Source organism: Pinus tabuliformis, chromosome 5_1 (assembly GCF_031772625.1).
Source record: "Pinus tabuliformis cultivar Carrire ecotype Pingquan chromosome 5_1, CPIR1, whole genome shotgun sequence".
NCBI classification, from domain to species: Eukaryota; Viridiplantae; Streptophyta; class Pinopsida; order Pinales; family Pinaceae; genus Pinus; species Pinus tabuliformis.
Genome location: NC_142305.1, coordinates 743,076,150 through 743,084,833, shown reverse-complemented (window position 1 = coordinate 743,084,833; position 8,684 = coordinate 743,076,150).

Here is an 8,684-nt window from a genome sequence, read left to right as displayed (position 1 = left end):
TTCTTTAGTTGGCTGTAGTGCTGTTTTTATTCCTGGCAAAGAAGGGCATTGTTGAGTCTCATGGTCCTTTTCACAGATAGTACAGATTGGTACCTTGTCCAGGGGGAATTCCCTTAGTGGGTGTTTTTCCCTGCATTTAGAGCAGAAAATAGCCAGAGCAGCTTCTGCTTCTGCCTGCTTCTTTTTAACCTGCAAGGTATCAATTTGTGAAGCAAAAGAGCTTAACATTTCAGTTTTAAATTCTTCAAGTAAGTTACCTATTTCAGCCCGTGTTGCTCCTCCACTTGCTGATTTCTGGATTCTTGAGTATGTACTGTCTTTGCTCTTTGGTCTGCTTGCTGCTCCTCTCGAACATCTTTTACAGAGATTGATAATATCATCATAGGATTCCTTAGATATGTCTCCTTTTCCAAGCATATTCAACATATCTAAATAATCATCTCGTACCCCTTTTAGAAATATTGACTTGAGAATATCCTTACTCATATCAGGATGATTAGATCGCTGTAAGTTATACTGTAGCCTTTCCACGAAGTCCTCCAGACTTTCGTCCTCCTTCTGAGTCATCTTGAATAATTCCTTCTTCCTTTCTCTTGTTCGAAAATAATCTTGGTATTTAGCCAAAAATTTCTCCTTCATCTGGTCCCATGTTGTAATCACATGAGCTCCCAAGCTCATGAACCATCTTAATGCGTTCCCTTTTAATGTAGCTGGAAACAACTTCAATTTCTGAGCAGCATTAACATAGTCATAGCTTCTACACAGTATATCAAATTCAAAAAGAAATTCATCAGGATCCTCCATGGATAACCCATGGAAATTGGGTAATGCTGAAAGTGGGATATTCTTCATAGGAGTTGCTCCTCTGGGGAGATATCCAATGGGGAATTCCAGGGTGGAGAGAGAATTTTCTCCCCTTCCCTCTATTCTGTGACCTCCACCGAAAAGCCCTTCATTGTTATCCTCCATTAGTTGTTTTCCTGATGTGCTTGCCCGGTCTTCGGAGTTTTCTGTTGGAATTTCAATGTCCTGCACTGGTTCCTCCACCTTAACTTCCTCTATTGGTTCTTCTCCTGGTCGTTCGTCTTCTTCCACCGGTTCCTCAGTATATTCTGATGGTTCTATAACCCTCTCTAGTCCCACTACTTCCTCTGTCTGATAATCTATCTGGGAAGAGTGTTGGGTCTGTGGCCTTCGAGAGCTTAACCTCTGGGATGTCTCAGCTTTTGAAATAATATCATCAATAAAAGTTTTTCTTCCTCCTCCTTTGCCTTTGACGCCTGAATGGTTAACCTTCTTGCGTCCTCTCATGCATCCTGCATTTCTAAAGAAAAATGTTAATACCCTTAAAATCTTCAGTCGCCTTCCCCGGCAACGATGCCAAAATGTTGGTCACTTTAATTGTTTAATAATAAAACAGTCGAGTGCCACATTAATTATCAACCCGGGAAAGTCTGATTATTCCAAAGGTGACTACGTACTGTATGTACTCAATCTTAATGGTACTAAAAGCTGTAGTATAAACAGTCTACTATCTATTAAATCCCTACTCTGTGTTACAGCAGTTACAGTAGTTACAACCTATTGCAGAAAATGAAGTAAGAACAAATAACTTAAAGGAAACAAATTTGCAAAAGGAAGTGATGGCTGTCCTGCAAGAAAGGATCAGGACCCTATCCTCAGAGTAAGGACTTTCAGCACCTGCCTCTGTTGTCCAGTTCACCCATACACTGTAAATCCTAATCACTGGTGAGGCACTCATATGTAACATCAATCAATTAAAAAGGAAAACAGAGTTTCAACAAAAGTAAATATCTTTAGAAGCAGTAACTGTAATATAAACAGAAATAACACACACACCACACAACAGAAAGAAGATGGGTGAATCTTGTGATGAAGGTGGGCCCTGTCCCTCTCACAAGATTCCCCAAAACACAGGAATTAAGATTAAATACTCAGAACATAATTGTATTCATCTGCCAATAAACCATATTACAAAAAGAGATTCAGTCTCATCCCTTCACTACAAGTTCTGTCTTACAGTTTCTTTCCCTCCTTTCTGTCCTTCTCTCTAATGTAGATGTCTCCTCTTTATAGAGGAGACATCTATTACAAAAGATTTTCATACATTCTGACTCAACCCTTTTGTACCAAAAATAAGAAAGTCAGTTCTTGATAACAAAATATTGTTATAGTCATGAGGATCATGATCATTACGACCAATATAGTAATCGGTCAGACTCCTTTGCCGATGCAGATTTGTTACGCAAATCCCAACTGTTCCTCAAAGTGCACGTGCTATTCGTGCTGTTTCAGCTTCGAGGTTTATGTTGTTCTTGATGTTTCAGCTTCACGGTTTGCGCTGTTTCAGCAACGGCAAAATGTGATCATGCTAGTTAGGAAGTTTCAACAATTAGTCAGCACTTTAATCAACTTCAGGGAACAATTATAAAGATAGCATGATTACGTGTTGAATAATTAAACATATAGTAATGAGGAAAGTTATTCTATACCTTTTGGATTGATTAAGCCAAAACACTAGCAAAGGCTTCCAACTAAGGGTTGAAGAGGGTAATACAATGGCAGAATATACAGTCAAAAATAGACAAAATGGGAACCTAACACACCGCCTACCACCATCTCTTTGGTTACTGCAAAACAATGCAGTGAGTTCATTTCCAAAACTGGGAATTTTTTTTTCCTGATGATATGCCCTCAAGGAAAGAAGAAGACGGTGGGCACGAACTCCAGACAGGGCCCCTCCGCACGACAACTACAGATGGACAAGGTCGTGGAGGTGTACGAGGACATCTTCACCTCCCCCACAGGGGTTCCTTTACACTGTCAAGTCAAGCACTCCATCGATCTGACCCCAGGTGTGCCACTACCCAATGGACCAATATATCAGTGCTCCGTTCTGGAGAATGATGAAATCAAGAGGTAGATTCAGACAGAAAGGTCACATCCGTCCGAGTTCATCACCCTGTGGGAGCCTGATCGTGTTGGTACAGAAGAAGGATGGGACTTGGAGACTCTATATTGACTATCTGGCACTGAACAAGATCACTGTCTGTAATAGGTACCCGATCCCATGGATTGATGACCTCCTAGACCAATTGAAGGGTGAAAAATATTTCAGTAAGATTGATTTGAAGTCAGGATATCACTAGGTACCAATTGAACCCTCCAATGTGTGGAAGACTGCCTTCAAAGCCAAGGAGGGCCTTTTCGAATGGTTGGTTATGCCTTTCGGATTGACGAATGCTCCTGCAACCTTCATGAGGCTAATGGATGACAACTTGCGGCCATTCACCAACTCATTTGTAGTGGTATACTTGGATGACATCCTGATATTCAGCCAAAGTTGGGAAGAGCACCTCCACCACATCCGACAGGTTCTCCAAACACTGCAGCAACAGAAATTATGTGCCAATTTGGAGAAATGCACTTTTGGCATGACCTAGGTTCAGTATATGGGATACATTATTGATGAACAGGGGGTGCATGTGGATCCAGCCAAGATCCAAGTCATTCAAGATTGGCCCTCTCCAACCACTCTAATAGAGCTTCGTAGCTTTCTAGGTCTCACCAACTTCTACTGCAGGTTCGTGTTGGGATTTTCTCATATCACTTGGCCCTTGAGTCAAGTCACCAAGGGAGGAGCGAAAGCAAAATTCTTTTGGCCTGAATCTCAACAGAAGGCATTCACAGAGTTGAAAGATCACCTCTGCTCGGCACCAGTGTTTGCATTTCCAGATTTGCAACAACCATTTGAGGTTGAGACAGATGCCTCTGACTATGCTATTGGGGCAGTCCTTATTCAACATGGGCATCCAATGGCATATCATAGTGAGACACTTTCAGACACAGTCTGGAAGTATCCCACTTATGACAAAGAGATGTATTCCATTGTGCAGGCCTGCCGACAATGGAAACATTACATTTTGGGGAAGGAAATGGTCATCGACACAAACCACCGACCCCTCCAGTTCATACAGACCCAAGGGAAATTGCAGAATGATCACCATCAGAAGTTGTCCACATACCTCCAACAGTTCCATTTGAATATCAAGTATAAGAAGGGAAACACCAATAATGTTGCAGATTGCCTCAGTCGACCACTAATCATGTCATTAACCGCTGTGCTCAACTCTTGTGGGAATGAGACTTCTGATTTGCCACTTCTCTACAAAACTGACCCAGAATTCGGCCACACATATCAGACACTCTTGGAGGGTCGGCATGTTTCAGCTTTTCACCTCTAGGATGCCCTGTTATGCCACCTGGGTCACCTTTGTGACTTCCTTCAAGCGAGCGTGCCAAGATGATTTCGGAAGCACACTAAAGTCGAGCTACTGGGCATTTCGGGGTCAAGAAAACGATGGAAGTACTGCAGAAGTATTTCTATTGGTCGAATCTTTGACAGGATGTCGAGAAGTACATCAGATCATGCACTGCCTACGCCATTGCCAAACCGACCGTCAAGAAGCGGGGCCTTTATACCCCGCTACCTACCCCTAGTTGACCTTGGGAATCCATCTCCATGGATTACATATCAAGCCTTCCTTCCACTAAGAATGGAAACGGCTGTGTTTTTGTGGTCGTCAATAGGTTCTCGAAGATGGTCATTATGGTGGCCTGCAAGAAGAATATCACAACAGAAGCCATTGCTAAACTCTTCTTTGAACGAGTGTGGGTACACTTTGGGATCCCACAATATATCATCTCAGATTGGGACAAGAGGTTCCTTAGTACATTTTGGTTCAGTCTCTAGTCGATGCTGGACACCAAACTCACTAAGTCCACAACCTTCCATCCTCAAATTGATGGCCAAATAGAGGTTGTCAACAGGATAATTGTACACATTCTACACATGTACAACTCAAAGCATCCACGCACATGGGACGAGAGCCTCCCCTATGTTCAACAAAGCTACAACCGGGCTCTCCACAGCTCAACTAGCCACAACCCTTTTCAGGGGGGCTTGGGATTCCAGCCACTATGTCCCATTGATGTGGCCATGCCATTTGTAGCTACTCACGCAGATTCGGCTCATGTCTAGTCCGAAACAAATAAGGCAAACAACTTCATTGAGCACACCCAACATATTCGCTAGCAGGTCCATGACATTCTGGAGAAATCAAATGCCAAGTACAAGTAGCGACATGATCAACATCGGGTGCCACACAAGTTTCAGGTGGGCGACAAACTCTGGTTGCATTTGCAAAAGGAACACCTTACCGGAGCCTATCAGAAACTCAGACCACTCCGATATGGTCCTCACACCATTACCAAGGATGTGGGAGACAATGCATTTGAGCTCAGCATTCCCCCATTCCTTAGCCTGCACCAAGTGTTCAATGTGGACTGCCTTCGGCCATACTTTCCACCATTACTAGACACATTCGACATTGCAGAACAGCTCACACCCAGAGAGTTAAATCTAGATTGCATGGAACAAGCTACAACTAATCTGATCATGGACACACAGATCAAGCACACTCGCCAACAGAATATCCAACTGTATTGAGTTGTCAAAGCAGGCCAACTCTTTCACCAGGGCAAGTGACTCACCAGGGACCATGTTCAGCAGAAGTTTCCTCATCTCATGGAGGAACTCAACACAATGGGGACCATTGCTTCCTAAGGGGGGAGGAATGATCCAGGTGGATATTGGTGGCCACCCACCAAATCCACTTGGACCCCCACCATTGTTTCTTTCAGCTTTTCAGTTTCCTTAATTGTAGCATAATTTACTATTTTTAGCAGTTTTTCGGGTCCTGAACTTTCAGAGCCGTTTTGAGGCCCTAAACGACATCTTCTGGGAAAACTAGGAGCAACATGGGTCCATGGACCGATGTTTCTCTTCCCAAAGTTGTAGTTTTCGGATAGATCTTTCTAACAAGATATTATACACATCAAATGGAGATCATATGCCAAAGTTACGTTCCCGAGAAATTGATATAGCAATTTACCCAAACGGGGCACACAGTTTGGCGTTTCATCTTTTAGGGTTAGGTTTTTGGATGTTTAGGGTTTTCCCATGTTTCTCAACAATAAATAGGACTTCGAGCCTCATTGTAACACATTTTAGAGACATGTAGCCACCACATCTCTTCTAAGAGATAAGCTACCATCACCCTAGCTGGTTTATTTCCCTTGTTATTTGTAAGCATATTTTAGTATTTTACATTAATGAAATGAAGTATTATTTCCGTTGCATCTCTATGTTTATGGTTATCTCTGTAATTTATTGCGTTCCTGTTTAAATCCAGATCATCGATCTGCCTGAGCCTCCATCATTCTTAATGCTACAAGTAAATTACATTTTGGTCCAAATTGCATTAGATATTATGTATTAGCAAAAGTGTTGTCCCATATGCAAGCTCAATATGCACCAATATTCTTTTAATAACACTGGCCTTCCAAGCATTGTCTCTGCGTTATCACTTGCATCACTTGCACAACAATGAATCTTTCAAACCAAGTGTGTCGAAGAACCAACCAGAATTTCGCCCAAATGAAACTTTGCAATCAAACCTTCAACAAGAAGAATACTGCTAACGAATGTGACCATATCAACGAATTTTTTAACATAATACCTTACGTCATGTATTTCTCTGTCACAACATCATGAATCCCTCAATGAACAATGCACTTTAGAATTTATTTCCGTTAGTGTCACAATTTTATTCAAACAAAATTGAAACATTCATTACTTCAGTTCGGTCAAAAGAATTGCACTAGTTTATTCATCTTTGCACACTAAATCACGACATATTGAAATAGATTGATACATTTCCATGTTGTGGTCTTCAAATCACATTTGTCAATCAAACTTTGGATAATCGATCTCTGATCATAATGCACAAAGACATACACATCCAACAGAAACACCCTGCGCACGCTGGCTATATCATGAACAAATTGTGGTCTTGAGAGATCACAGATCACACTAGTCATTATCTCGAACACACAAGGGCACAACGTTTTCAAAGGTATTACTTCAATCACATTGTATTTGTCATGATCATGCACAGGGTATACAACATTAAATGTTTTCAATGTAATCATATGCCAACCAAATCTCTCATTATATCTCTACATTTGATTGAGTAAAACAAATATCTAGAAGTCACATGCTGCATGGAAGATGCCACAATGGATGGATATCACCTCGCACAAAGACAAATCTAATCACACGCAACTTTATGCCTAGATCATACGCAACATAGAGACCATAATCATCACACAAACATGTGCTCTCTTATTCATTGGTTGTTTCTGCTCCAGGTTGTAACCATAATACGTCCTTTTATCATAGCTACACACGGTGTTGTGATCTTACTTGGCCATATCCAAGATCGATCTAAGAAAAAGAACAAGTTCTTAGCTAACAGAACTCATTATCAGATCATAGATTGTATTCACTGGTATTGAAAATTAAGCTTAAAAAACATTATAGAATAATCCCTGAGGTGGGCCTCAGATGTGGTCGGAACCTTGCACAAAAACCCTGGTTATATTTTCTCACAAGTCCAGCGAAAGAACCAACCAAAAATATAGAATTTCAAGCCTAGAAAATTTCAGCCTCCCATAAAAGATTAAACGTGAATGCCCTTGGCCTAAGACTTCAAAAGATAGATATCTACCTTGACAATTTGAGATGTTTAGGAGGTGAAACAAGGCTCATACTTATAGTGAAAGGGGGGCTTCTAGAGGGAATGACTAACCCTCAAAGCTTGGCGCTGACCAATGAAAATGGGAGGGAAAAACTAAATTCAAAATTATTTGGAGTCAAAATGTGAATTCGACCTTTTTTGTAGCCAAATTTAATTAATGTTATAAAATTTGAAATAATTTGTCTTTGATAATAATCCTTTTAACCATAATGAATTTCCCATGAACCAATGATAAGCTGCCATATCACCTTAGCTGGGCTTTGATCACATGAAGTGGGCTTTTAACTTTGACTTGGCATATCTCCCAGACCATGAGGAATCTTGTGACGAGCCATATATAGTTAGAATATGTATGATAAGGAGCATCAATTGATGATGGTCATGGAGGCAAATTCACTGATCTTCATTCTCAAAAACTTCAACAAGTGTAGATCTTCTATGGTTTTCCAAGGTTTCTAGAGATCCAGAGCTTCAATTACTACAATCCAAACAAATATAAAGAGTGTTTAAGAATCAACATTGGCATCAATGACAATGCCATTCAACATAATGTTTATTTTTATTTTTAATTTTACTTCTATTTTTTGTCTCGTTTTTATAATTTTTATTTTACTCTTTCTTCTTTTCTTTTTTTTTTAACTTTTTTTTTTTTTTTTAATTTTTTTCTTTTTATTTTGGACACACACATACTCCCTCTCTCTCTCTTTTTTTTTTTTCTAATGGACAAAGACTTGATTGCATAATGGAGAACCTCCCAAAGCTTTTGTATCGAAACACTTGAACCACGATGACAATGAAGTTGATAAAGGGTTGATGGCCAAAGGCCACATTAGACTAGCCTCGTGCAACTGTTGAATGACCAAAGGATTGAATAGCTCTGATACGAATGTAACAAAAAATGTTCGTACTTACAAATTAAGTACTCCGAAACACTTGGAATATGCCGATGTCCATTGAGGATATATATATATATTCTTGTTTTTTTTCTTCTAATGGCCAAAG